Raw genomic sequence first — 26,378 nt, forward strand, 5'->3', positions numbered from 1 at the left:
AGAGCTTCAGTGACAGCCAAATCTTGTTAATCTGGAACCAGCTTGTGTGCAGACTAACCATTGTTTAAAAGAAATAGTGCATTTTTGAAAGAATAAAAAATGATTAACAGAAACATCTACATATTCTAAGTGATCGCTCATTGATCCCTGTATGGTGGTAATCAGTAAATGCTAGCTGTATTTATCATCTTGGTAGTCAGATGCTTTCTTTTTCTAGCCATCTATTAGCTGTTCAATCAGAGAGAGGGGACAGTTGCAGTTTGGGTAGGGATTGGTCAGCTGTGGCACTGGAATCTTGGAGAGCAGAATCATACCTTACCGTTGTACAAAATATTCCTTTCAGCACAAGGAAACTAGAGTGAGCATAAATTTTTACTCTGCATGCTCTTAAGACAGTTTAATTTTTTAATCAAATATTTGGGAGGGGAAGGGTAGAGGAGGGATGGAGCGATAATGCTGTTTGGGCAGTCAATTTAGACTTGACATACGTGGTAGGACTCAACCCAAAATCTTTCCAGTGCTGGATTGAACTGCGGTCTAACCTTCGAGCAAACGTGGGGTTCTCTGAGGGATGGGGAACAAGAAATATAAAGAAACTGACAATGAGGAATATAATTTAACTTCTGAGTGGAGATGGCTCAGTAGTGTTATGTGTGAACCAGTGTTGACATACAGCACTTACAGCACTTAAAAGTCTCTTGGTGGCCAGGACTGATGGCAGCAACCTTGAAGGAGAGAGGCTACCCAGCAAAAACATGATCATGCTTGCTGTGGAGTTTAAACATCTACCTAGATCATAGATCACGCTGGGTTATTTAGAAAGCTGAGTGGTCAGTAGTCTCAGATTGTTGCACCGCGTAGGGTTTTTCTTAATATTGGGGGGGGGGGGAAGGACTAGATAAGACACAGCTCACAGTAACAATCTGTTTTTCCAGGTAGTACCCTTTTGGCCATTTTTATCAAGCAGTTTTTATGTTCTCTTTGTCAAGTGTAACATTTTACAGTGTTGAGTGATGCCTGTGGAATAATAAACATTTCTAAGTATCATATATATAACTTTAACTATACAGTAAGTTTGGTTACGTTTACACAGTCATTTTTTACTACCATTTATCTAATTTATATAAATAAGTAAATTATTTGGGATACTCCCTTATCTTTTCTCTATACCCCTTCTCTTCTTAATTTCCCTTCCTTCTTTCCCCCGTTAATTAAGATTTGGCTGGATTTTATTTTTTCGATCCATACATCCTGTTCTCCAAATCCTTCCTGTACCTTGACTTCTCACGTGACTCTTTTTTCCTGACCCCTTAAATTTAAAAAGAAAATTGTTCTTATGATTCATTAATGCAGACTATCCATTTGTTTCATTTTGTCCCGTCCCCCCAAATTTAAGGTAGTTTTTAAAGATTCATAGACTAGGGGCGCCTGGGTGGCGCAGTCGTTAAGCGTGTGCCTTCGGCTCAGGGCGTGATCCCGGTGTTCTGGGATCGAGCCCCACATCAGGCTCCTCCGCTAGGAGCCTGCTTCTTCCTCTCCCACTCCCCCTGCTTGTGTTCCCTCTCTCGCTGGCTGTCTCTCTCTGTCAAATAAATAAATAAAATCTTTAAAAAAAAAATTCATAGACTAGCAAGAAATGCAAAATAAAGATGTAAAATAAAATCAAAGGCCTCATATAAAAATTTAATATTTGCTTTCAGTGGAGTATAAATATTTCTCTAAACTTCATATTAGATGGTGGAAAAAAGAAACCTAGTCAATTTATGCCCATAACATTTAAAAGCAAACACACTTTTGTTTTAGGAGAAGCACAATTCCTTGACCCTAAGATTAGAAGGAAATTTCTCCTCTGTGGCCCTATAAACAGGACCCCATGTTGTGGAATGAGCAGTGGTCTCATTGTCGCCTACTATGCACGCACCAGCAAATTCCGTAACACCCCTCTGTAGGCTGAACATAACAACCAGAGAACCTCAGATTGGAGAGGTGAGGATGATGCAAAACAGAGTCTAAGCTACAAGAGGTAGAGATTTTGGAATAATTAGAAGGCTAGAGATCATGCATATCCTTTAGTCAATCTTCTATAAATATTCCTTCTCTGAACTTTTTGTTGAGGAAGGAAGTATATCTATGTTCACATTAGTACAGGAGTATTGGCAGTAAGAAGTTTTTTCAGAATAAATAATTGGGCTGCTCTGGGTTTGAAATTCTGTTTGTTGGTACTCATTATCGAAGGTGTAGAGAGAGAAGGTGGTCTTGTTCAGGAATTCTAGTCGGCTACTCAGGCGGCCCCTCGAAGGGTGTTACTACTACACTGGCAGGTTCGTTGGCAGGCCGGCTTCTTAGGAACTCAGTTTTGTTACCATACTTGCAGGCATTTGAGTTCAAGGGAACTGACTCTTGCTAACCAAATACAGGATCAGACAGAAATAGAAACAATGCTTGTTTGTGTTACTCTATCATGAGAACTATACTTGCATGGTGGACTAGAATTTTTGTCCATTCAGCAGTACGTAATCTTGCTTTAAGAGAAGCCAAATTTATAATCAGAAGAGTTGCTTAGTGACTCTTCCTTGGTCAAGGCCAAGGAAATTAATTAATTATGCTAATTGTCAGGACATACCTTTTCTGCTGGCTAAGAAATATTTTGCCCTGAACAGTTCTGGGCACATCCTGAAAATTTTTGTTTTCTAGACTTCCCTTTCCCATTCTTATTCCAGGCACTGTCCTCTGAAAACACTGTTTGCCACTGACAGAGAAAACTTGGTTAAAGAGTCTGCTTAAAAGGTATTATAAATAAGGGAAAAGGTTGATACTTGATATTTGGATTACGTGTGAATCTCAACTCCTCATGTTGTTCTTGTTTGCCAAGCTGTTAAGACATAGTTAGCTCTCAGTTCTAATAAATATGTGTATCTTGCATAGTTTTCACTGCTTTGCCGGAGTAAACGAACGTATCTAAAAGTGCAGCCCGTGGGCGCAGTTCAGGTGGTAATTCTAATGCATATGACAGGTGTACGCATGCATACTGAACTGCTCTGGTGGCTTGATGGTTACATTTTGGCATTGTAGTCAAATTTGATACTCCCATCCCTCCTTTCCCTTTTATTTTCATTCTAGCAGGTGCTGGGAATGCTAGAAGCAGAATACACAGCCCCTTGAACAACAATGTGCTTTGAAAAGTGATCGCTTTAATGCAGACATGAAAGTCCCCTGTCAGCTTTAAACCAGAGTTTAGGAGCCTGGAATGATTGAAATTGACATTAGGTAGAGGAACCTGGTGGTATTAGGACAATTGGCTGTCTGTTTGAAAAAAGAAATTGTGTGTCAGGGTCATTCCTTATGCCATACAGAAAAATGAGTTCTGGAGAGATTAAAGATATAAATGTTTAAAGAAGAACTCAGAAGTGCTAGGACAAAAAGTAGGGGTAATTTTAATTTAGTTTTAGGAATGAAAAGCCTTTTTGACATGACACACAATTCATAAAAGATTTGATAGATTTAATTGTGTAAAATATGTAAGGTTCTACCTGCCAAAAGAATCTGCAGATATAAATAAAGTACATAATATGTGCAGGAAATTTTAGTAATAGAAAATATTGGAAAATATTAGCCTATATGATAGAGTTAATTTTTTCTTAATGTATTAAATACTTTTAGACATCCAAAATAAATGACAAATATCTCAGTTGAAAAATTGTCAAAATGTATGAATAGGCAATTCACTTAGGAGTATAAACGTTTGAACCCTGATTAAGATTCTCAGCTGTGTGCAGGGCGCCTGGGTGGCTCAGTCCTTAAGCGTCTGCTTTGGCTCAGGTCATGATCCCAGCGTCCTGGGATCGAGCCCCGCATCGGGCTCCCTGCTCAGGTGAGCCTGCTTCTCCCTCTCCCTCTGCCTGCTGCTCCCCCTGCTACGCTCTCTCTCTGTCAAATAAATAAATAAAATCTTAAAAAAAAAAAAAAAAGATTCTCAGCTGCAAAGACAGAACCTTCTTCAAGTCAGAAAGATGAAAAATGAAAGGATGAAGAAATTAGATGTGTGCTTTCAGTTGGGATAGTGGGGAAATTAACACGTTAGGGGGAAGAATAGAGCTGAAGTGAATTCTGGCAATTATGTAGAGGTAATTTATGAGTGTTTTATATACTTGGTAACTTTATTGCTTTAAAGGAGGAAAAAATATTTAAAATCAGGAAATAGTTGAGAAGGGATTCCTGCCATTCCTGACTTAATATGTGGGACAACAGATAAGTGATTTGGGTTTATGCCTTGCCTGAGCTTTTGCAGTAATTGTTAACTTGTTCCAAGATCAGTGTCTCACAGATAACTGAAAGTCATCTGTTGTTTTAACTTACTTTTTCTTGTGCTCCTGCACAGACGTCTTTAATAAATGCTTCCAGTGTCCTCATGAAGATACTGTTTTGTGGTGGTTCGAAGCCCTACCTGAGTTTTTCAACGTTATGTTTATGGGCATTTCCATTCTGATTCAGAACTCAACTCTGGAACTTTTGAGTTAGGGGACTACTTGTTTGGTAATGAAATTGTCACCCAGGAGAGAGGAGTTAACCAGCAATCCTCCTTCCCTCCTTTTTCTCATTGGCCGGTACAAACAATAATCTTAGCACAGCTCTCTCTTCTGTTACACCCTGCTTGTCTTCTCCAGGCTTGACTCCAAATGGTCTACAGAATCTTTTTTCTAGGGCCCCGTGAAATAACTCCTTTAAAAAGGAATCAGAAATCTCCTTGCTTCTAGGTACCGCTGGGTTGTAAACATAGTGATATCAGCAAAGTTCACTGAGCAGATGCGGTGCTGCTGTTACAAGGATATTAAAGCAAAATTTGCTATAGGTAAATAAGTTAACAGCAAGTTTTGTTGCTTGAGCTGAAAAATTAATTAACAATCTCAGTTGGCGGTATTAGCTTAAGGTGGAACGGTTCTGTGTTATATAAAATAATTTCTCAGGTTTGTTTTTAGCTCACGTGCCGGTCACTGTTTTTTGTGAATTGCCTCATTTAATCCTCACCTCAGCACTACGATGTGCATAATGTTACCTATGTCTTATAGATGTGGAAACTGAAGCACAGGGAAGTTATGTAATTTTCCAGTGTTAACTAGGAATTGATGAACTTAAGTTTAAAATAATTTAAGAGTATTGCTTCCAGTTTCCAGCTAACTTTAGTTGACTTCCTTATTTGATTTGGTTAAGGAAGATATTTACAGCAGAAAATCTGTTATGGTCAATTGCTTTTTTCAAGATTTGGAAATGAAGTTATCTGTTGAGTGGTAAAGCATTGTTAGGGGTAATTATGCATTTAAGTGCTGCTTACTCCTTTGCACTTGTATAAAGTATTGTGGACATTAATTGTGGATGAAGTAAGCACCAGCTTTAATACTTTTTGTTTGGGGCATTGAGGTATCAATTCTGAGTTGTTCAGCCTGTGTAGTGACAGTTAAAGTAAATGCCGTGAATGCAACTTTTAGCACTACAGACAGTGATAGAAGAGAAACATCTTTGAAAAGTATGTGTGTGCCAGCTTTCTGGTCTGGACCTCTTGGAAGAGCTGTTTGCCCTTGATGATTCCGAAAGACTGTTAAAGCTGATATTTGAAAAACAGAATGAAAAGCTCAGGGTGTAAGAACCCAAATCACAGAACTTTGGTATACTGGTGACAGGTTGAAACAGTAAATGCTTGAGTCTACCTCACAAGATGGTCTGAGTTAATAGAATTGACTAGATTTTGTCCTGAGATAGACGAGAAAAACAAATGGATGCTTTTCCCCCATAGCTTAACGTGTACTTATGTACCCTTTATGTGAAATTAATCCAAATCAGGAGCCACAAGTTAACTGATTTATGTGGACCCAACTTGTCATATTTGGAACTGTTACTTGTTTTTATTAGCAGAGTAACAAAAAATGAAAAACCTTCATGAGTTTGTACTAATTATTTTGCTGTGAAATGAAACTTCAGAGATAGTAATATATTTATGATGTCTGCTCTCAATAGGATAAATATTATATCTCTACATGAATAAACAATTCAGAAAATGGTACATCTGTCATACTTACTAATCTGCAAACATAATGAGTATATTCTCTTTCTCTTTCTCTCTCATTCCTTAGTCTCCCAAAATGGATTCTTTCTTTCTTTGAGCTGAATTTTGAGGAATTGTCTCTGAGTTGAGACAGGATCTGTTATTCTTTAGTGCCTCTGTATAACTTATGTTCGCCTGCTTCTGCTTTCATCTCTACTTTATATTTTAACTTGGGGCATTATTGCGTGGTAATTAAGAATACTGGCCCAGGAATCTGACAAATTGATGTTTGAATACCTGACCAATAACTTTCTTCCTTCAGCAAATATTTCAGTGCTTGCTATGTGTCAGACATTATTTTAGGCACTTAAAAAAAAGACAAGAAAGAAAGAAACTAGGCTCTGAGAACTTACCTGTAAAAATCCTTCCTTACATAGCTATGTTTAGGATTAAATGTGGTAATAATGTACATAAATTGCTGAGCACATTGCCTGGAAATTGGAATCTAAAAATTTTTCCTACCCCAGAACCTGTAAATTTATATAAGCTCTTTCTTCTTCTTATTTTCAGATCTTTTGATGACTTGGAACCTCATGGTAAAAATGCAAGTGTAAACAAGTGCTATAATTTTTAATGTGTCGTAGAAAATTACAGACATACAAAGCAAACGATTATCCATAATGAAAAAAAGCTCCTTTGATTTTAAAAATGTTGTCAATAGATAAGCAGTAAACTGCGAAAGACAGAATTTATCGATACTAAATAAAACAACAAAGTCAACACCATATTTAGTGTTATGTAATTTTTATTCTTTACAAAATAGATTTTATTTTATTTTTTTAAAAAGATTTATTCCAGGGGTGCCTGGGTGGCTCAATTGGGCATCTGTCTTCAGCTCAGGTCATGATCCCAGGGCCCTTCCTGGGATTGAGCCCACATCGGGCTCCCGGCTGGCTCAGTGGAGAGCCTGCTTTTCCCTCTCCGTCTGCCCCCTGCTTGGGTGCACACTCTCTCTCTCAAATAAATAAAATATTTATAAAAAAAAAAGATTTATTCCAGAGAGTGAGAGATAGCAAGTATGCATGCATGGGTGGGGGGAGGGGCAGAGGGAGAGAAGCAGATTCCCTACTGGGCATGGAGCCTGGTATGGGGCTCAGCATGGGGCTTGATCCCAGGACCCTGAGACCATGCATGCATGACCTGAGCTGAAATCAAGAGTTGGACACCCAACTGACTGAGCCACTACAAAGTAGATTTTAATTTTTCTCCTAAGTTCTTCATCTCAGACTTTGAGCTCCTTGAGAGTAGAAGCCAAGTTTTGTTAATTTTAGTACCTGGGTTTAGCTCATAGTAGATACTGAATAAATATTCACTAAACAATTTTCTTGATTTAGTTGCAGGATTGACACTCTTCATTTTTCTATGTGTCATGTAATTAGCATCGTGTCTACTACCAAACTGATAGACACAGTAAAAGACATTGATCTCAGCAGCCATCACATAGAACTGTTTCTTCTTTTGCCCTCTTATCCATATGTGCCCTCCTTAACTGACTCAGAGTGGAGTCTCCCTGTGTCTGTCCATGTTCTAAATTATATTTCTAGTTTCCTACTCATCCTGGCTCTGAGAATCCTGAACACTGGACCTGAGATAGTAAAAGGTCCTTTCTCTGTAAGGCTTACTGAAGTGGAGGGCTGGAGCAGTGTTATAATATGGGCTCTGGAGCTTTGAAATTGGCAACACCTCTTAAGTTGGAGGATAGCATATAAAGGACGAGGGAGAGCTTTTGTGGGTCAGAAATCTGGGCTTGGCTTAGCTCGGTCCTCTGCTTCAGTCTTACAAAAGGCTGTAATGAAGGTGTTGGCCAGAGCAGTGGTCTCATCTGAAGGTTCAGTTGGGAAAGGAACTGCTTTCAAGTCACTCCCATGGTTGTTGGCTTCATTCCCTTCTGGGCAATTGGCTAGAGGCCACTCTCAATTCCTTGCTATATGGGCTTCTCCAACTTGCTTCATCAGAGCAAGCACGTAAAAAGAGCTAGAGGGGCGCCTGGGAGGCTCAGTTGGTTAAGTGCTTGACTTTGGTTCAGGTCGTGATCCCAGGGTCCCCGCATCAGGGTCCCTGCTCAGCGGGGAGTCTGCTTGTCCCTTTCCCTTCCCCCCACCGCTCCTCCCCCTGCTATGCTCTCTCTGTCTCTCTCTCAAACAAATAAATAAAATCTTCAAAAAAAAAAAAAAGAGCTAGAGAGTGTACAGTTGACCTTTGAAAACCCTGTGGGCTAGGTGCCTAGCCCTGCCCCCCCCCCCCGCATAATTTTGCCTCCCCCAGAAGTTAACTACTAGTAGCCTACTTGTTGACTGGAAGCCTCACTGATAATATAAACAGTTGATTGACATATGTTTTATATGTTATATGTATTATATGCTGTATTTTTAGAATAAAGTGAGCTAGAAAAATGTTAAGAAAATCATAAGGAAGAGAAAACACATTTGCAGTACTGTACGTATATTTATTGAGAAAAAATCTGCATATAGGTGGGCCGGGCCAGGACGGGAGTGGGGGCCTGGCTGGGGAATAGCAGTGTTCTGCAGCCTGGTGGCCTTGGCTCAGCAGGGGCAGCTGTAGGGTGGCTTGAGGGAACAGCGGCTACTGTACAGCTACCCCATCTGCCTTGAGGTATGCGACTAGCCCATGGCCTTTGGCAACTTTAACCACACATTAATGTGCCGGCTTCTGGGAGACCTCCAGACTGGGGTACTGCACCGTGCAGGGATTGATGCCTTGCTGGGAGGGGCCCCAGATCCACAGCCACCCTGTTCCATGGCAGGGAGGACTGGGGTGGGGAGTGGGGCTCCCCTGCCCAGCGCAAACCCTTCCTCTGGGCATGTTCCTCTACTTCGGCCCAGCCTCCTACCCACCAGACCGCAAGGTTCCACCAGACCAGCCACTTAGCACATGGGGGCCCTCAGGAGCTGCTGCAGGCCTCCCTAGTACTGAAAGGGCAGCAGGTGTGACCCCTGTACCAGTGGCCTTAGATTCAGTCCTATGGAGATGAGTGGGCAGTTGTAAAGAAATGCCTTGTGGTTTTAGCGGTCAATTTTTAAAAGCAAACAGACAATATCCATGTATAAGTGGACCTACCCAGTTCAAACCCATGTTGTTCAAGAGTCAACAAAGGAGTGTGAGAAGTCACAGCTTTTGTAACCTAATCACAGAAGTGATACTCCATCCCTTTTGCACTCTTCTGTTAGAAGCAAATCACTAGGTCCAGCCCACACTCCAAGGGAAGGGGTACACAGAGGCACCAATAGCAGGACTTGGGGCTCATTTGGGGCAGCTTAGAAATCTGCCTACCATGGGGGCTTTAGTAATTTTTAAGGGTGTAAAGGGGCTCTAAAAATTTTTAAAAAAGAGAACTGCTAATCTAGATATATTAAATTGGTAGACTATGTGTGGGAAATAATCCCTTCCTTAAAATGGTATTTTTTGGAGTCAGATCGTGGGCCTGCCGAGTGATGATGAAATGAGGAAAGCCTCTGATTTTTATGTACGTCATTTTCTGAAGAGAGGGATCCTAATATTACATATTTATTATGTAGCCGTTTTCCAGCAACATCTTTTAGGAAATGACACAAACATAACAGGAAGACTAGCAAATGTTATAAAAGCCAAAACATCTCTGAAATTTATCATAGCTGCCGTGAGAACACAAAGCACAATTTTGTTCTAGTTGTTGTAACTTCATGTTACTAGTAGGAGGAAAGAATGCAGGTACTTAGGGTACTTGACTGACAGAAAAATAGCATCTAACTAACATTTGCATTATCCTGCAGGACCTGAGAAGCCAGAATGCTTGGTTTCTCGTCCAAATTTTGAAAAGGTTCCGCTACCCATTTTGCTACTGTTACTTCTGTGGTCTTAATCTCTATGGGCAAAAATGTCTTTATCTGGTAAATGGGGCCATGATGAAGAAGGTTCTATCTATCTTCAAAATGTCTTAAGATGCCCTGCATTGGGGCAGAAAGAAAATGAATGACCAAAGCTATGATAAATCTTGCCATTTAAAAAGGAATGGATATGAAAAATCTTGTTCAAACTGAATGATTGATAGACACAATTTTACAATAAAATCTTATTGAAGTTTTTAGAAATTATTTGGGTCATATAATGGATTTTATTTATTTATTTAACACAGATAGAGACAGCCAGCGAGAGAGGGAACACAAGCAGGGGGAGTGGGAGAGGAAGAAGCAGGCTCACAGTGGAGGAGCCTGATGCGGGGCTCCATCCCATAACGCCGGGATCACGCCCTGAGCCCAAGGCAGATGCTTAACCGCTGTGCCACCCAGGCGCCCCAATATAATGGATTTTAGCCACATTGGAATTTGTCTGAAACATTTTAGCAACCATTTAAAAAATTATTACCCAAAATTCCTTCTCTTTGAGAATTGAGTTCAAGAGTTGTGTGCTCTTCTGACTGACAGAGCCAGCTAGGCACCCCTGGAAATATACTTTAACATGTTTCTGGGGGCAGAGGAGGGAGGGCTCCTGGCTGGCTCAGTGGGTAGAGCATATGACGCTTCATCTGGAGATTGTAAGTTTGAGCCCCACAATGGGTATAGAGATTACTTAAAAATAAAATCTTTAAAAAAATGTTTCAGAATATGAAATATAGTTAGATTTTTGGTTCAGGAAGGCCTTCCAGTGACATTGCTAATGTACCTCAGTTACAACAAGGGACAGAACTTTGTATGGTCTTCTCTGGCTTATTACCAAAGTCATATATCCTTTCTAGAGTATATGCAAGGAATAGATCTGTTTTTTGCAAATATATAAAATAAAGAAATAAAAACAGTTGAGAAATTGTAGATAAGCGTGTCTCAATTTGATCAAGCCTTCAATTCTAGAGATTTGCCAAGTTGGAGGATTAAAAGCAGAAATTGCAGATAGCAGTATAGTAATAACTCAGGGCATTACTATAATACAAAGTTTCAGGCACCAAAATTATATTTAGTGAATTATTTTACTTTCTTGTATTTTTTTTTTAAAGATTTATTTATTTACTTTAGAGAGAGAGTGCAAACGAGGGGGGGGTGCAGAGTGAGAGAGGGAAAGAAGCAGATTCCGTGCTGAGGAGGGAACCTGATGTGGGGCTCGATCTCACAGCCCTGAGTTCATGACCTGACCCGAAATCAGGAGCCAGTCATTTAATGGACTGAGCCACCCAGGCACCCCTACTTTCTTGTATTTTTTAAATTTAAGGTAAATACAGTTGCAGCAAACGAGCCCTTCTATCAGATTTGCTGTTGTTGAGAATGTTGTCCTTAAATTACTTGGTATCCTTTTTATGAAGACCCATCTAAGAAAAATCTTCTAGATCCTAAATATCTGAAAAAAGTTTTGCTTTTCTTGAGGACTAGAACACTGCTGTACCCTGACCCCCACTCTCCCCAAGCAAAGTCCAGAACATTGAACATTTTTTTCTTTACTTTAGCCAGGATTCTTAGTGCCTTATATTATTTTTAATAAATGGAAAAAAATTCTCAGCCTCACAAATAATCAACAAAATGATAATTATAGCAACATTGAGAAATACTTTAAATCAAATTATAAGAAATGAAAGTAATGATGATTTTCAGTGCTGATTGACTCAGATGCAGTGAATTATATACCTGGGGGAATGAAAATCTATACAGCCTGTTTATAAAGCCAAAACATCCATATATTTTGATCCAACGGTTTTTCTTGAATGTATCCTAAGGAATTTCCCTAAATTTGGGAAAAGCTTTATACACAAAAATGTTTGTATACACTTTATTTTAAAAGGTTAAAATTTAGGGGCGCCTGGGTAGCGCAGTTGTTAAAGTGTCTGCCTTCCGCTCAGGGCGTGATCCCGGCGTTCCAGGATCGAGTCCCACATCGGGCTCCTCTGCTGGGAGCCTGCTTCTTCCTCTCTCACTCGCCTGCTCTGTACCCTCTCTCGCTGGCTGTCTCTCTGTCACATAAATAAATAAAATCTTTAAAAAAAATAATAAAATAAAAGGTTAAAATTTAGAACCCACCCAAATGGAATTATTATCTATTTGATGGAAGGAGTAATAGCATTTTTAAAAACCATCAAAACAGAGCAGTAATGCCAGCTAGCATTAATTAGGCATCTTACCGTGTGCCAGGACTGTGCTAAGCACTTTCTCTTTCCACCTTCACAGCAAGCTTATGAGGATAGGTACTGTTACTACTACTCTGTTCTATAGACAAGGAAACAGGCTTGGGGAGCTGGAATAACTTGTCTGGGATCGCCCAGCTATGGGGTGGTAGAGCCAGGGCACATATCTTTGAGACTGATTTCTGTACTGCACGTGGAGCCACTTACCATGGTACCTCCCTAATGAGAAGAGTTGTTGCGGAAGCAAAGCTGGAAATTTATTTAATAAAGAATAAATAGAAGGTAATATCTATAATTTTTAGATCTGGAAGGGATTTGAAGTCCCTAAGACTCCTCTCCCTCATTTAGAGAGGAATTCAGTTACTTAACCCAAGGTCTTATAGTTAAAAGACGACTCCAGAGTTTAGATTTCCAAGTAAAATGTGTTCGCTTTTATATAGTGACTTTTTAAAATATTGAAATTTAGTGATTTCTGTATCTCCCAGCACTATGTGGAAGACAAGAAGACCCTATTTTTTATTTCCCTTTTGCTTTTATGTTGATAGTTTCTCTGTCAGAGTTTTCTCATGGGTTAGTAAAAATGAGGTGTTGCTACCTTTTTTTTTTTTTAAGTGACGCATTTATAACTTTAGTTGCCATTAAAAACATAAGTAAGTTGGGGTGTCTGGGTGGTTCAGTCGGTTAAGCGTCCGACCCTTGATCTCAGCTCAGGTCTTGATCTCAGGGTGGTGAGTTCAAGCCCACACGGGCTCCAGGCTGGGCGTGGAGCCTACTTAAAAACAAACCATAAGTAAGTTGATAACTGAACAAATGGTGTTTAAATTTAATGCTAAATGTAATTTTGTAAGTAAACCAGGTTATATACACTATTCAGTTTTTATATCTGCAAATTTTAAAAATGAATTTGGATTTATAAAGGACCTTATAAAACAGTGCATAAATTTTAATCTTTACCCAGATTTCGTTTTCTCCTCTCAAGTTTTCCGTCTTTCAGATTTTTTGATTATTGTTTCAGAATTTCTGAAAATACTACATCCCCAATGGAATTTCAGTTTTGAGCTATATAGTACTTCTGAGGCTTCTGTTTTCTTAGTTGGAACGTGGAATTTTTCTAAGTTCTCTTTTTTCCTGCCCCTGATACGATGATCTAGTATACATACTCTCCCATACAGTTAACTCGTGGGTAGGAGTTCTGTTGTTGGTCAGTAACGTAAGTATAATAAATCTTTATGACTTATCGGAAAAGAAAAGCAAGAATAGCTTGGCTTTGATACATGTTTTGCATACATATGTTGGAAAGATGTGTTTAAAAAGTTAGCTTAACCAAAAAGTGCAGGTACAATAATGGGAGCACACAATCAAACCATTCATATTTTGGATGTTGTTTAAATTTTGCTGCCTTTAGGGGACTTTTGAGGTTTATGCAGAGAGAGAACAATGGACCCTAGTCAGTTTCTGACACCAGTGATGGTGAAGTATCAATTTCTGGTAATAGAATGGACTATGGTTTATGAAAAGTCGTGTGGTTGGAAGTTGTATATTTTGCTTTACAAAGTATATAACAGTTTTATTTCCTTTAAACCATAATCAGATTTATTTTGGAAAGACTTAGTTATTTGAGTAATATGTGTGTAAGTTGTTTGAGTAATGTGCTTATAGATTCTGAATTTAGAAACATTGCAGAAGTTTGTGTGTGGTAACTCTTTGGAGCATAGCGCTCTTTAAGGACTCGGGGTAGTTAATATTTTTTAACTTCAGAGTTTAACTGTAGCACATTTTATAAATGATAGACATTAAGTTGGTGGATGAACTTGTTTGCTCTCTTGCATGAAACAATCCTCTAAGACTAGAATAGCTGACTTATTCATTTATTTTAACATTCATTGTTATCCATCGAGTACAGTTTTATACTGATTTACATACATCACTTATTAAACCCCCTGAACTTTAATCAGAAAAGATAGGTCCCATCCTGGAAGAACTCACAGTTCAGTTTGGGGGAGGGGGAGGACAGGTGTATCAATGAAAACTATAATACCCTGTGATAAATACTGTGAGAATGTAAACTCAGTGTGCTCTGGACAAATAGAAGAGATTCACGTAACCCAGTTGTTTAGCAGGGAGGAGGGAGAGGAAGAGCCAGGGGAGACGTATCAAAGAAGACCCTGAAGGCTAATAGAAATTAGGTTGGGAGTATGGGGTCAGGGAAGTACGTTCTCTGTAGCGGACTGAACACAAGAACATCTAAATAGCATTTTAAGTTTTTAGCCAGAAGAATAACTAACATTCCATATAGTGCTTATTATGCGCCAGTCACCATTCCAGGTATGTTCTGTGTATTAACTCCTTTCATTTTCATAACACCCTATTACATAGGTATTATAATTATCCCCATTTTACAGATGAGGAAACTGAGGCACAGAAAGATGCGATAACTTATCTAGGAAATAGCATGGCTAGGAAGTTGAAGAGCTGGAAATCAAACCCAGCCTATCTGATTTCAGAGTTGGGGCTTTTACTATGCAAGAGGGGAAACTATGGAGATATGCATTGGAGATAAACCCTTTTTAATTAACTTGTATTACTGAAACCAATATATTATTTTCGTAAAATGTGAAGCAATGGATCCTATCCATTTCTTTCTGCTTCTGGAGGAATCTTGGACTTCTTTGTCTGCTCCTTGCCTCCAAATTTGCCCCAGTTACCAGCCCTCTTAAACCTTAGCATGGTCCAAACTTTGTTTCGGTTCCCTTGCATACCACCCTTTCCTTTTTATCTCCAAGCTTCTTTGAACATAATATAAACTCATAAACTCCCTTCATCTGCTGTACTCCTTTAATTCCCTCCTCTACCCATTGAAATCTGGGTTCTAAAGAGGGATTCACGAGGACACTTGCTGGATTGTGCAGGACCAGCCTGTAGGGCTGTGCCTTCTATTTTTAATTTTGCTAATAGTGCTTGGAAGCCCAAAGTGTGTGAGTGGAGAAGGCAGTCAGATGGAATCCGCCAGGACTGGAACTTTGTTGGGACGTACAGCAGAAGGACAAGGAAGCAAGGGAGTGCAAAAAGATTGACAAGAAAGTCATTAATGGACCTTACAGTCTCCGTGGAATTGAGATGGAAGTAAAGAAAGGAGCAAATTAATGATCTCAGGGAACGTGGAGGGCAGGAGTTCTGCCTAACTTACTGGCTGAGTTGGAGAATAGTAGGTCTTTAGTGGGATTGAGGGAGTGACAGATCCAGGAGGAGTGGTTGCATTGAGAGAGTTTAAGGTGTTAGAGGAAGAAGAGTTCTGGATGGTGATGGGGTTCAAGACCTGGCCCTATGTGTGAGTGACTAAAGCAATAGTTATTTAGGTGGAGGATACTGATCCCCTGGGGTGTGGAGGCTGGCCTTGTGTGTGCAGTGAGCACTGTGGTGAGCCATGAAAGAGTGAATGCAGAATTTGGAAAAATGCTCTTTATTATCTCTGCCCCTTGTTAGCTGTTAGATGGTAGATACTCATTTTATTAATGGGGATGTGTTTACTTTTGTAATTGACATTTTATTTTTGTTTGCATAGAATAATGCAGAGGCTTCAGTGAGAAGGAACATTATTTTATGATCAGATTGTTGTATGTGTCTTCTTTTTGGTATATTTCCTAGCATAAATACTCCTGTTAGCAGGATTTTGACCTTATCTGTCATTCTGGGCAATCTGTTCTGGCATTTTCTTTCCAAAAATCAAAGAAGAGAAAAGGATATGAGATGACGATGTGGATGGACACTCGTCTTTAGTTCAGAGCGTTTGAATTATGCTGATAGTTTTGGGGATGTTCACCTGGGTTGGGTAGAAAGAAAGCAGTAATCACGGCTTGGGAAATAATGTTGTTTTCTTTTTGTTCTTGTTTGTAGGTTCTAATCAGAATTTGAATTATGGTGTTTAAATTTTAGTAAAAGTGGAAAATGATGCTTAATAGTACTTTTATTTTTGAGGATGTTGCCATAGGAACATCAGGGGGAAAAATGTAATCTTATGTTTGAGAAAATCAGTTTATTGTTAGCCTCCCCCCGAAAGGATACTACTTTGGGGCTAAACATGGATGTCCACAAGCAACAAAGGCAGTAGTACAGTGTGTGGGTTTTTGTGAGCTTGGGGCGTAACTACCTTTAGTGGACTCTGGAAGCCCCCCGCTTTTTATTCAAATCAACAGAGTGGATCAAACAGACTCTAAACAATGGTTTCCAGTAATCTCATAAACGGAGGGAATCTAAGTGCCTGGAATATATTACATACTTCAATTTTCTGGTGTACTAGAGCATTATTTTAAAAATATATCTTAATAACACCCTGTCTACTTTTATTGTAAGTTATTTTATTTCTCCAAATGTATTACCTTTCCTACTTACGTTTAGATTAGATTAAAAATGAATACACATACAGACTTTATTTTGCTAGGATTCTATAAAAATAAATTAATACGTTATTTTAGTAGTTTCAGAATTGTGTTCCTCAGGAGATCAGTAAAGATTTAACCAACAACAGTTTCAGATAATAGTGAGATTGATGTGTGTGTGTGTGCATGTGAGAGAGAGGTAAGGAGATCTCATGAACGGACTGTGAGGTTTTTAGCTTTAAAACTAATCTTGGGTTCATTTGTACCCCAGAAAATTAGAGCCAGTATTTATCAATATTTTCCTGAGTATGAATAGAAATAGAGTTTAGAGAGAGAGCTTTAATTCATGTTAGTGGGAAATTTTAATTTTGATTTTCTTTCATGGACTCTCCATAACAGGTGCTGGGAAAATAGCATTTTTCCATTAAAAGGTCCTACTTCTTAGAAATTCTCCTGGTTTGACAGCCTGAGCTCCTTGTTCTGACTATAGGGTGTTTCCTGCTTGACATACTAGGCTTTGCAAAATGGGGGAAGACACCGTACCCTTTTTGTCATCACTGAATATATGGTGTGACAGGCTTCATGATGTATAATGTAAAAGAATTTTCTGTATTTTGTCATTAAGAGGCAAGTATGAGAAAATAGATATGACATAAGATAATAATTAAACTTTTCCTATTTCTTCTTGATACATTGGTTCTTGAAGTCAAATGTATTTCTTTTCGAAGGGTTGGCAGTTTTCTCTGTGTTTCTAAATGTGTTTTCTTATCTTTTTATGTCATAACAAGATCCCTCTAGATGCTTCTGCAAATAAAGGCCATTCTATTTGCTGTTAGGATTATCTGAACAGACCTCTGGAGAGACTATATTTAGAACCAGCAGTTCGGGTCTCATGTGTTATGTCTTTGCAAACGAGGAGAAGTGCAGATGTTTGCAGATTCTTTGTAGACGATACCTACAGAACAGCAGTCCCCACCAGTTCCTCCCTGAAGGGCTGGAGGAGTTCAAGTGTGCTTTTCCAAAGTGCCATCAAAACTTAACTCCTGTATAGTTTTCCATGTGGAAGAAGCCCATGCAGGAATTGCTAATACGAAATCTTGTAGGGGGACCTAAGATCCCCAAATCTGTTTTCAATGTTAATTTTTTCTCACCATGAAGAACTAACACCATAATAAACTCCATTGTTGATCATTTGAGAGCACAAACCAGATAATTATCTGTATTCTCTATAATTGTGTAGATAAGTTACAGCTTTTATTAGATTGGGTTTTTTACTTTTTCTGCAAACTCCAAACGCAAAAATGTTCATAACTGAGCCACAAGTGGCCGAATGAATAGTATTTCTGGCCAATAGAAAAGGTTAAAGAAAATTCTTTCAAAGTGTAACTGCATTTGATAGTTTTCTTGCTCACAGCAGCGTCAAGTTAACATGGATGACTAGTTTATAGCTTTCAATCTGATGTGTGTTGACATTAGGGGAAAAAAAAAGAGCATGTATCCCTCTAGGATGGCATTTCTAATATTTCTTATGCCAAAGACTGCTGGCTGGCATTTTGCCAGGAGCTTTGGGTATTGACTGATTTATGTATATATTTAATTCAAATTTACATAACCTAATTGGGCCTTTGGGTTTTTAAAAAATGGCTTGTTTTACTGCAGTACAGTGTTCATTACAATGCATATTTTTAAGTGGACTGGCCCAAAGAGCCCGTTATGATGAGTTTGCTGATGGAATAAATCTGAAACTTGGACAAACTTGATCATCAAGGGACAAGTTCACTTATGAGGCCAAGAGTTTCTCTTCAAAAGGGAAGCCTACAGTACTTACTTTTAATGGTTTCAATTATGCTTTTATCTCTCATCAGCCCAAGAGTTTGTATTTGAGGGTCAGAGACAAAACTTTTAGCCTCTGAGAATTTACTAACTCTCTTGTACAACAAGGTGTCATTTTTTTCCCACTAACATGTTTCATCCTTTATTTTTCTAGTTTTTTTCCCCCAGAGTGAAACTTGGAATTATACTAAGTATTTTTTTTAAAGATTTTATTTATTTATTTGACAGAGAGAGAGGGAACACAAGCAGGGGGAGTGGGAGAGGAAGAAGCAGGCTCCCAGCAGAGGAGCCTGACGCGGGGCTCGATCCCATAACGCCGGGGTCACACCCTGAGCCGAAGGCAGACGCTTAACGACTGAGCCACCCAGGTGCCCCAGATTTTATTTATTTTAGAGAGAGAGAGTGAGCGTGTGGGTGCGAGTGTGAGCAGGGGGGTGCAAGTGTGAGCAGGGAGAAACAGAGTTAGAGGGGCAAGCCGACTGCACTGAGAGCAGAGCCAGATGCGGAGGTCAATCCCAGGACCCTTGGATCGTGACCTGAACTGAAATCAAGAGTCTGATGCTTAACCAGCTGAGCCACCCAGGCGCCCCTATATTAAGGACTCTTTATTTTAAAGAAAGAAATTTCCTTTTAGATTTTTTTTCTTTTTAACTTGGTGCTAGGTTGGTTTGTCTCAGTGTAGAAAAGAAAATATTGGCTGAAGGAAATTTTAATGTCTTTGCTTAATTATTTCATTTTTTCCTATTTGCTACCTGCTTTTATGATGCAACTAGAAAAAAAAAAGGCAGCTTTTTTTTTTTCAAGAGGAAAATTTGGATAATCTGCTTCAAACCAGGAAAATGCCTTAGTGTTCTTTTAAAAACATTTTATAAGATAAAAATATTAATCTAACTTAAAGTTTATAATGGAATGCAGAAAACACATTTGGTAGCCTCAGTTCTATTTAATGAGAATTCGAGCACCATTGCCAGTGTGCTCCAGTTGCAGTGTACTTGAGTCTCAGCTCCCCGAGGGCAGCCACCGTGCCTCTTGTTCCCCTTACTGACCTACCTCAACTAGTGTTTGGCCCTGAAGGTAGGCAGAACATAGTTATTAAATTGGATTTGACATAGGGGGTAATTCTGTTTTTTTTAAATATTGCCTAATTATGATTCATAGTAGAGCTGTGTTCCGCATGTGTCTTGATTCTTGCTGCATAGAAAGCTAATGCAGAAGACAGTATTGGTTTTATTCATTGTTAAAAAGCAGCAAGAACTCCTAATCATAGAGGACCTTGAAGCTAAAGTCAGAAACATTGGTCCTTGGCTTCATCAATTGAGCAAGCAGGATAATGTTCTGTTCTTGATTATCAGAGGGAAAGGTGGTTTGGGTAATTTCTTCATCTGTCTCTTTCCCCATCCTCCTCACCCAGTGTATAAAAATTTTTATTTAGTTGGAATGCCCAAAAATGGTATGCTATGGTAATTTTCTTCCATTGGGTGTGATTTTTGGTAACTGTAATTCACAGCAATGTGTAAGACTTACATTCTCTAACATTCCATAACATTTATTGTTTTCCTACTGTCAGGAACAATTTGAAGAACTGGATATATTTAATAGGAATGGTTTTCCTTAAGTAGATTATCATCTGTAAGGGGTTTTTGCCTGGAGAGACGGGGGCAGGTAATATTACCTGCCTTGAAGCTTTTTCACAGTATACATGCCTGGGCCCTAATTCTGGATTGGTATGTTTAGTGTGGTGTAGGTTTAGGCATCTATTTTTTAGAGCTTTTCAGATGATCCTAAGGCATGTTTGCTTTTGAGAACTATATTTACCTGCAAATAGATGAGTGCAGTAAATTGTTATAGGTGCTGCGAGAGAGACCTGTATTGGGACTAGCGAGGGAACAAAGAAAGCAGGTACCTCAGGAAAGGTTTCATAAAAGTAGAAACACCTTAGTTGAATCTTGTTCTCCTAGGTGTTTTAGAGTAGGGGGAACCCCTTGAATCCACAGAGTAGCCAGGCAAATTCCAGTCTGGAGAGCAATGTGAGCAAAAGGACTGGTAAGAAACAACTGATTAAATTTTGGAAATTGCAGTAATTGACACGATTAAACTATAACGTGAAGGTGTCAAAAATAAGATAGTTTTTATCCTGCCAGAAACAAGGAGACATTAAAAAGTATTAAAAAAAAAACAAAGTATAAAGAAGGAAGAATAAGATTAGACTTGAACTTTGGAAAGATACAGGTGACAGTATGGAGCATGGATTTGGGAGCAGTGGAGAATGGAGGTGGGGCGATGGGTTGGATACAGTCACAACAATTGGGCCAGAGTGATGGGAGAGGGGTCTACACCTTATAAGGAAAGGGGTTGTAAGCAGCCGGGGAGGAGGAGGATTGGAGGAAAGAAGCTAAGGAGGTGGAATCTTCGAGAATTTGTGACTGATTAGTTATAGGAGATGAAGGAAAGAAAGTGATTTCTCACTTACATGGAGAGTACGGATGATATGCCAGATATTAAGGGGAAGGTTTAAAGGGCTCATTGAGTTTTGGAAGAAGAGAATGGGGTGGGGGTAGATCTGATGGGGGAGAGAAATGGCAATGGGGTCTCAGTGGAGGGATTTACCTTGGGTAGGAGAAGGTGTAAAGAACATCTGTTTTGTGTGGAGGGTCTTACTCCTTCCCACTTTTAGTCCCTGCCTGATGGGTTGTGCCAACTCTGCTCTTGCATTTACGGTTGTGTCCCCCCCCAGCAAGTGATCAGTTCAGGTGGACCGTTTCTCAAGTGAAGCCAACCGCAGCTTCTGTTTTTGCTGGAGCAAAACGGGAGGAAGTATCCTTGCTGAACCTAAACCCAGGCTGATGAAAGGCAGGAGTGGCCGCAGTTAGCTGGCCACCCTGTGATGCCCAAGAATGAAGTCCAAACAAGAAGACAGACAAATTGGAGGGGGGTGAGGGGGAGGGAGGGAAGGAAGGACAGAGAGGGAGGGGGAGAAATCTTGAAGATACTGCTTGAGGGTCTACTTCTGGCTATTCCAGTTACTGGGCCACCCCCCCCCCTTTTTTAAACGTATCTATTTGTAGTAGGTTTCCTGTGCCTTGAAATTGACAGGATCCCTAACTGATAGAGAAGTGAAAATGATTTGTTGTTGTTGAGACAGGAAAATAAATAAATGGTGGAAATAAGATGAATTTTTAGCTGAAGAATTGGTGAGCATATGCACACCAAATAACTTTGAGTTCCTAAGTTGAAAACAACTGAAATTAAGTGACTTGTTAAAGGTCAAGCATCTGACAAGTAATAGCTGAGACTAGAATTCAGATCTTGGACTTCCAGCTCAATGATTTTTATACCATATTATCTCACTTAGGCTAACAGAAGAGTTAAAAAGATGATGGTCTTTTGATAAGCTGCCTGTGGATAAAGGGAGAGATGATTTTTTTTTTTTTTTCTCCCTTTTTGGTGATGGTATTTGAAAAACTCTTTGGGATATAGCAGTACAATGACTTTCCTGCTCTGAAGAGCCTCAGTGCCTGTCTATTGATATATTAGGGTCTAGGTACACTGGTTATAGCTACACAAATCTTTATTTTGAGGCAGTCATAATTTTGAGCTGCTTCAGGGAGAGAGATACTTATAAAGCAGTGAAATCCTGTTTGAATGTGGTAGTGCCTTTTCACTGTCTGGGTGTGCTTGCGGAAAATGTCTCCCTAGGACCTTTAATTTTGTTCCTAAATTTATAACAGAGCCCCTTCCTGATGCTTTCTATTGCTCAAGGTGCTTTTGGTGATAAGATTGTTATTAAGTTGGGTAGGTGAGCTGTAGACTGTGTCCTGCAGGGAGCCATTTATTGTTTTGTACGAGACTCGGTAGTGCTGAGGAATCATGTCTCATTTTGGGCATCAAATGGTCTCTCACTTTAAAATCTGACATTGGCACTACTTTTTCTTTGATTTAAACAGAAAAACCAGCAAATGCTCATATGAGCATGAGAAAGATAACTTAAAAACAACCTCTTTTGAGGCATTGGCTCTATTTTATTTGTTCTATGGAAAATAAAAGCGAGGACGAACACTACAGTAACATTGTATATACCTATGTCCAAATGATGAGAAGTAGATGGCAGTTTGGCCCAATGTCAGTTACTATATTTCTTTCCCCTAGAAAAATATCTTTCTTTTGGGCCCCCATATCGATTTTCAGTTGGAAGTATTAGAAATATATAGGGCTAAGAATATATATTGCAGCTTCGAATCTAAAGAAATTTGCTGAGAAATAAAATAAAAGCTTTATCAAACACTGTTTGAGGCAGAAGCGTATTGGAGGAAATGGAAACTATATAAATGCCTGGCTTTGTAGAAAATACTAAGGGATCCATTTGGATAAGACTTCAGCAACCAGTTGTAATAATGCCATCATTTATTGATCACTGTGCTTAACTGTGTTACCTTATTCAGTACACTGGAGTCTTAGGATGCAGATGGTGTTTTTAACCACCATTTTACAGAAGAGAAATCCTGAAATTTAGGTTAAATACCTTGCCCAAGTTTTCAAAGCACAGCTATAAATGTTAGAGCTGAGATTTGAACAGAGGCACGTTGATTCTCATGCCCCACTTTTAACCAGTGTGCTCTGCCGCCTCTAGTTGGAACTCCGGAAGTGACCACAGATAAAATTTACCTCATTTTTAAAAAAGATTTTATTTTATTTTTTGAGCGAGAGAGAGCGAGAGCACGAGAGGGGGAGGGTCAGAGGGAGAAGCAGACTCCCCAGTGAGCAAGGAGCCCAGTGCGGGGCTCCATCCTGGGACTCCAGGATCATGACCTGAGCCGAAGGCAGACACTTAACTGACCGAGCCACCCAGGCGCCCCAAAACTTTCCTCATTGTTTTGCTGTTTCTCCTGGCTTGGGTCCATCTCCATTTTTGGGGGCGGTGACTTAAGGGGACCAGAATCAGCAACTCCTCCCCCTCATATTCGCTTCGTATTTATTCCTTTTCTGAATGCGATCCTTAGGCATTTTTTGGCATCCTGGTTATTATCTGTCTCTAGCCTTTATTTCGTTCATAGCACTTACCATAAATTGCAAATCATTGTATAGTTGCATTTTCTTTGTTTAGTTTTTTTTTTTTTTTTTTTTTTGGTTTGGTTTGGTTTTTTCCTCACTAATAAGAATAGTCTGTATTTATTGAGCCTTTCCTAGTGGTCAGTTGTGTTCTATATATTTTACTTCTATTATTATTTCTAACAGCTCTTTCAGATAGATAACAGATAAGGAAACTAAAGCATGGGGAGTTTAAGAACTTGCCTAAATTTACACAGGCTTCAACATGGCTGTTGCTCTTAATTAGAGGCCGGCAAACCTTTTCTGTAAAGGGCCAGATGGTAAATATTTTAAGCTTTTGAGGCATTTCAAGAATATGATGTAGATACTTTTTTTTTGATGTAGATACTGTAATAATAGAAAAAACAAATTTCCATAAATTTCTAGTTACTGAGATTCAAAGTACAATAATTGAGTAAAAATTTTTGTGATATAGGTCAAATTTTTTTTAAGATTTTATTTATTTATTTTTCAGAGAGAGAGAGAGCACAAGCAGGGGGAGCAACAGGCAGAGGGCGAAGCAGGCTCCCCGCTTAGCAGGGAGCCCGATGTGGGACGCGATCCCAGGACCCTGGAATCGTGACCTGAGCTGGAGGCAGATGCTTAATCAACTGAGCTGCCCAGGCGTTCCTGATACAGGTCTATTAATGGGAATTATAGAATTATTTTGGGGGGGATAACATTTTCACTTAATTGGGGTTCAAAGTTAGTGTTCCCTGTTATCAAATCAATTGAAATATTCTTCTGTGAAAACTGTTCTTAGCCTGTGTACCATATAAAACAGGCAGCAGGCCAGATTTTGCCTGCAGTCCATAGTTTGCCAGCTCCTGTCCCTAACTGCTACCACAGCACTTAATTCACCAAGGCAGTGGTTCTCCGTCCAGGGTGGACATTATGCTTACCTGGGAGCCTTAAATCAGAATTTCTGCCAGTCATTAGTCTGGGCGCTACAAACATAGTACAAATCCCCGCTTTTATGGAATTAGCTGATGTTAAGTGCTAAGTAGAAAAATAAAGCAGAGAAGGGAATATAGGACAGGGTGTATTGGGAGGATTGAAATTTTAGGTAGGGTGGTTAGGGAGGGTCTCTGGGAAGCTTGAAGCCCCTGTGTACCTCTCCGCGGTAGCATCTTCCTTTCTCCAAACCTACAGGTAACCAGCATTCTTCATGCATGTGTATTATAACTCTAAACAATGGTTTTAAAACATAGGTATATATGATAACATACATTTTTGTGCAGCTTTTTACATGTGATATTGTTTGTCACATTTATTCATATTAATATGTATCGCTTTAGTCCACTTATGTATCTGTTACCTGTCACTCTGTAAGAACCCCCAGACTTACTGACTTCAAATAACAACCATTCATTCTTACTCAGGAGACCATGGGTCAGCTAGGTGACTTGCCCATCCTGGCTAGGCTTGCTCATGTATGTCTCTGGCCAGCTGCTGGCGTTGGCGCAGGTCTGGGTAGGTCAGGATGCTTTGATGCAGACTTCTTTCTGCTTTACGTATTTTATCCTGCAGAAGGTTAGCCCAGTGTTGTCCACCAGGCAGCTGAGCAGGGTTAGAGGAAAGCAAGAGGCAGTGTGCAAGGCCTGGAGGCTGAGGCTAGGAACTGGCACATTCTTTTATTAATGCACATTAATGCAGCACTTTCTGCTGTTTCCAATTCTTGGCGCTCAGAAGTGATGTGGCCGTGGATAACCTTGCGTGCATCTCCGTGGGTACATGTGCTGCAAGAGTTTCATTAAGGTGCGTGTGTGAAAGAGAGGGGGAGTATGCTAGGACTGTGGTTCTCACTGTGCCACATCTTTGCCAAGAAGTTTGCATCTTTGCCATTCCCAGTGGCTGTGAAATGGTATCTCATAGAGGGTTTAATTTTTATTTTCTTTATTAATGAGATAAGCACCTTTTCATATGCTTATTGGTCATTGTGTCTCTTCTGTGAATTGCTAGTTAATATATCTTACCCATTTTTAGCTGGATTGTTTTGTCTTTCATTGAGTTCTAGAAATTTTTTGGATTCCGATCCTTTGTTGGTTTTATGTGTTAGAACACCCTTTCTCAGTCAGTGGTTTGTCTTTGCATTTTTTTTTTTTTTTAAGATTTTAGTTATTTATTTTGCGGGGAGAGGGCAGTGCGCAGAGGGCGAGGGAGAGAGACAAGCAGACTCTGCACAGAGCTCAGAGCTAGAAGCGGGGCTCGATCCCATGACCCTGAGATCATGACCTGAGTAGAAAACAAGTCAGAAGCTTAACTGACTGCCACCCAGGTGCCCCTGTCTTTACATTTCTTAAACGGACTCTTGATGACCAAAAGTTTTTAATTTTAATACTGTTGGATTTTCAGGCTTTTCTTTCATGGTTTGTACTTTTTATGCCTTATTAAAGAAACATTTCTTTCCTTCTCCATGTTCAAATCTTATGTTTTCTTGAAGTTATAAAGTTTGTTTTTTCACATTTTGGTCATAAATCAACTTGGAATTTATTTTTGTGTATGGTGTGAGGTGAGGACATTTATATAGATTTACAGTTCTTCCAGTGTGATTTACTGAATTTTTTTCCCTTTCCTCTGCTTTTATGCAATGTCAGCTCTGTCCTACATTGAGTTTCTATGTGTACATAGGTTCTGCATTTCCTTTACTGTGAATTTCATATGTAGTGTCAGGGAGGAAGACCTTCCTCTGGGTCCTTCCAGCTGGACTTACAATCAAATTGACATGAGACAGATTAACAGGAGAAAATCAAGTTTAATAGATGTACGTACGGGGAAGCCACAGACCTGAAATTCTGAAGACAGTGAGGCAACAGGAAGCTTCTAGAAGCTAAGGAAAAAGGGAGGGGCCTGAGCACACAAAGGGGGGAAAACACAGTAGCAT

The 26,378-nt window shown here is 39.5% G+C and overlaps 1 protein-coding gene across 2 annotated transcripts in view; it reads left to right on the forward strand.

Annotated features, from left to right (window-relative positions):
* Positions 1 to 26,378, forward strand: part of POU2F1 (POU class 2 homeobox 1) — a 166,121-nt gene that overhangs the window by 16,431 nt on the left and 123,312 nt on the right. The gene's annotated exons all lie outside the window — the stretch shown is intronic.

The sequence above is a fragment of the Ursus maritimus genome, unplaced genomic scaffold (assembly GCF_017311325.1).
Source record: "Ursus maritimus isolate PB19 unplaced genomic scaffold, ASM1731132v1 scaffold_2, whole genome shotgun sequence".
NCBI lineage: Eukaryota > Metazoa > Chordata > Mammalia > Carnivora > Ursidae > Ursus > Ursus maritimus.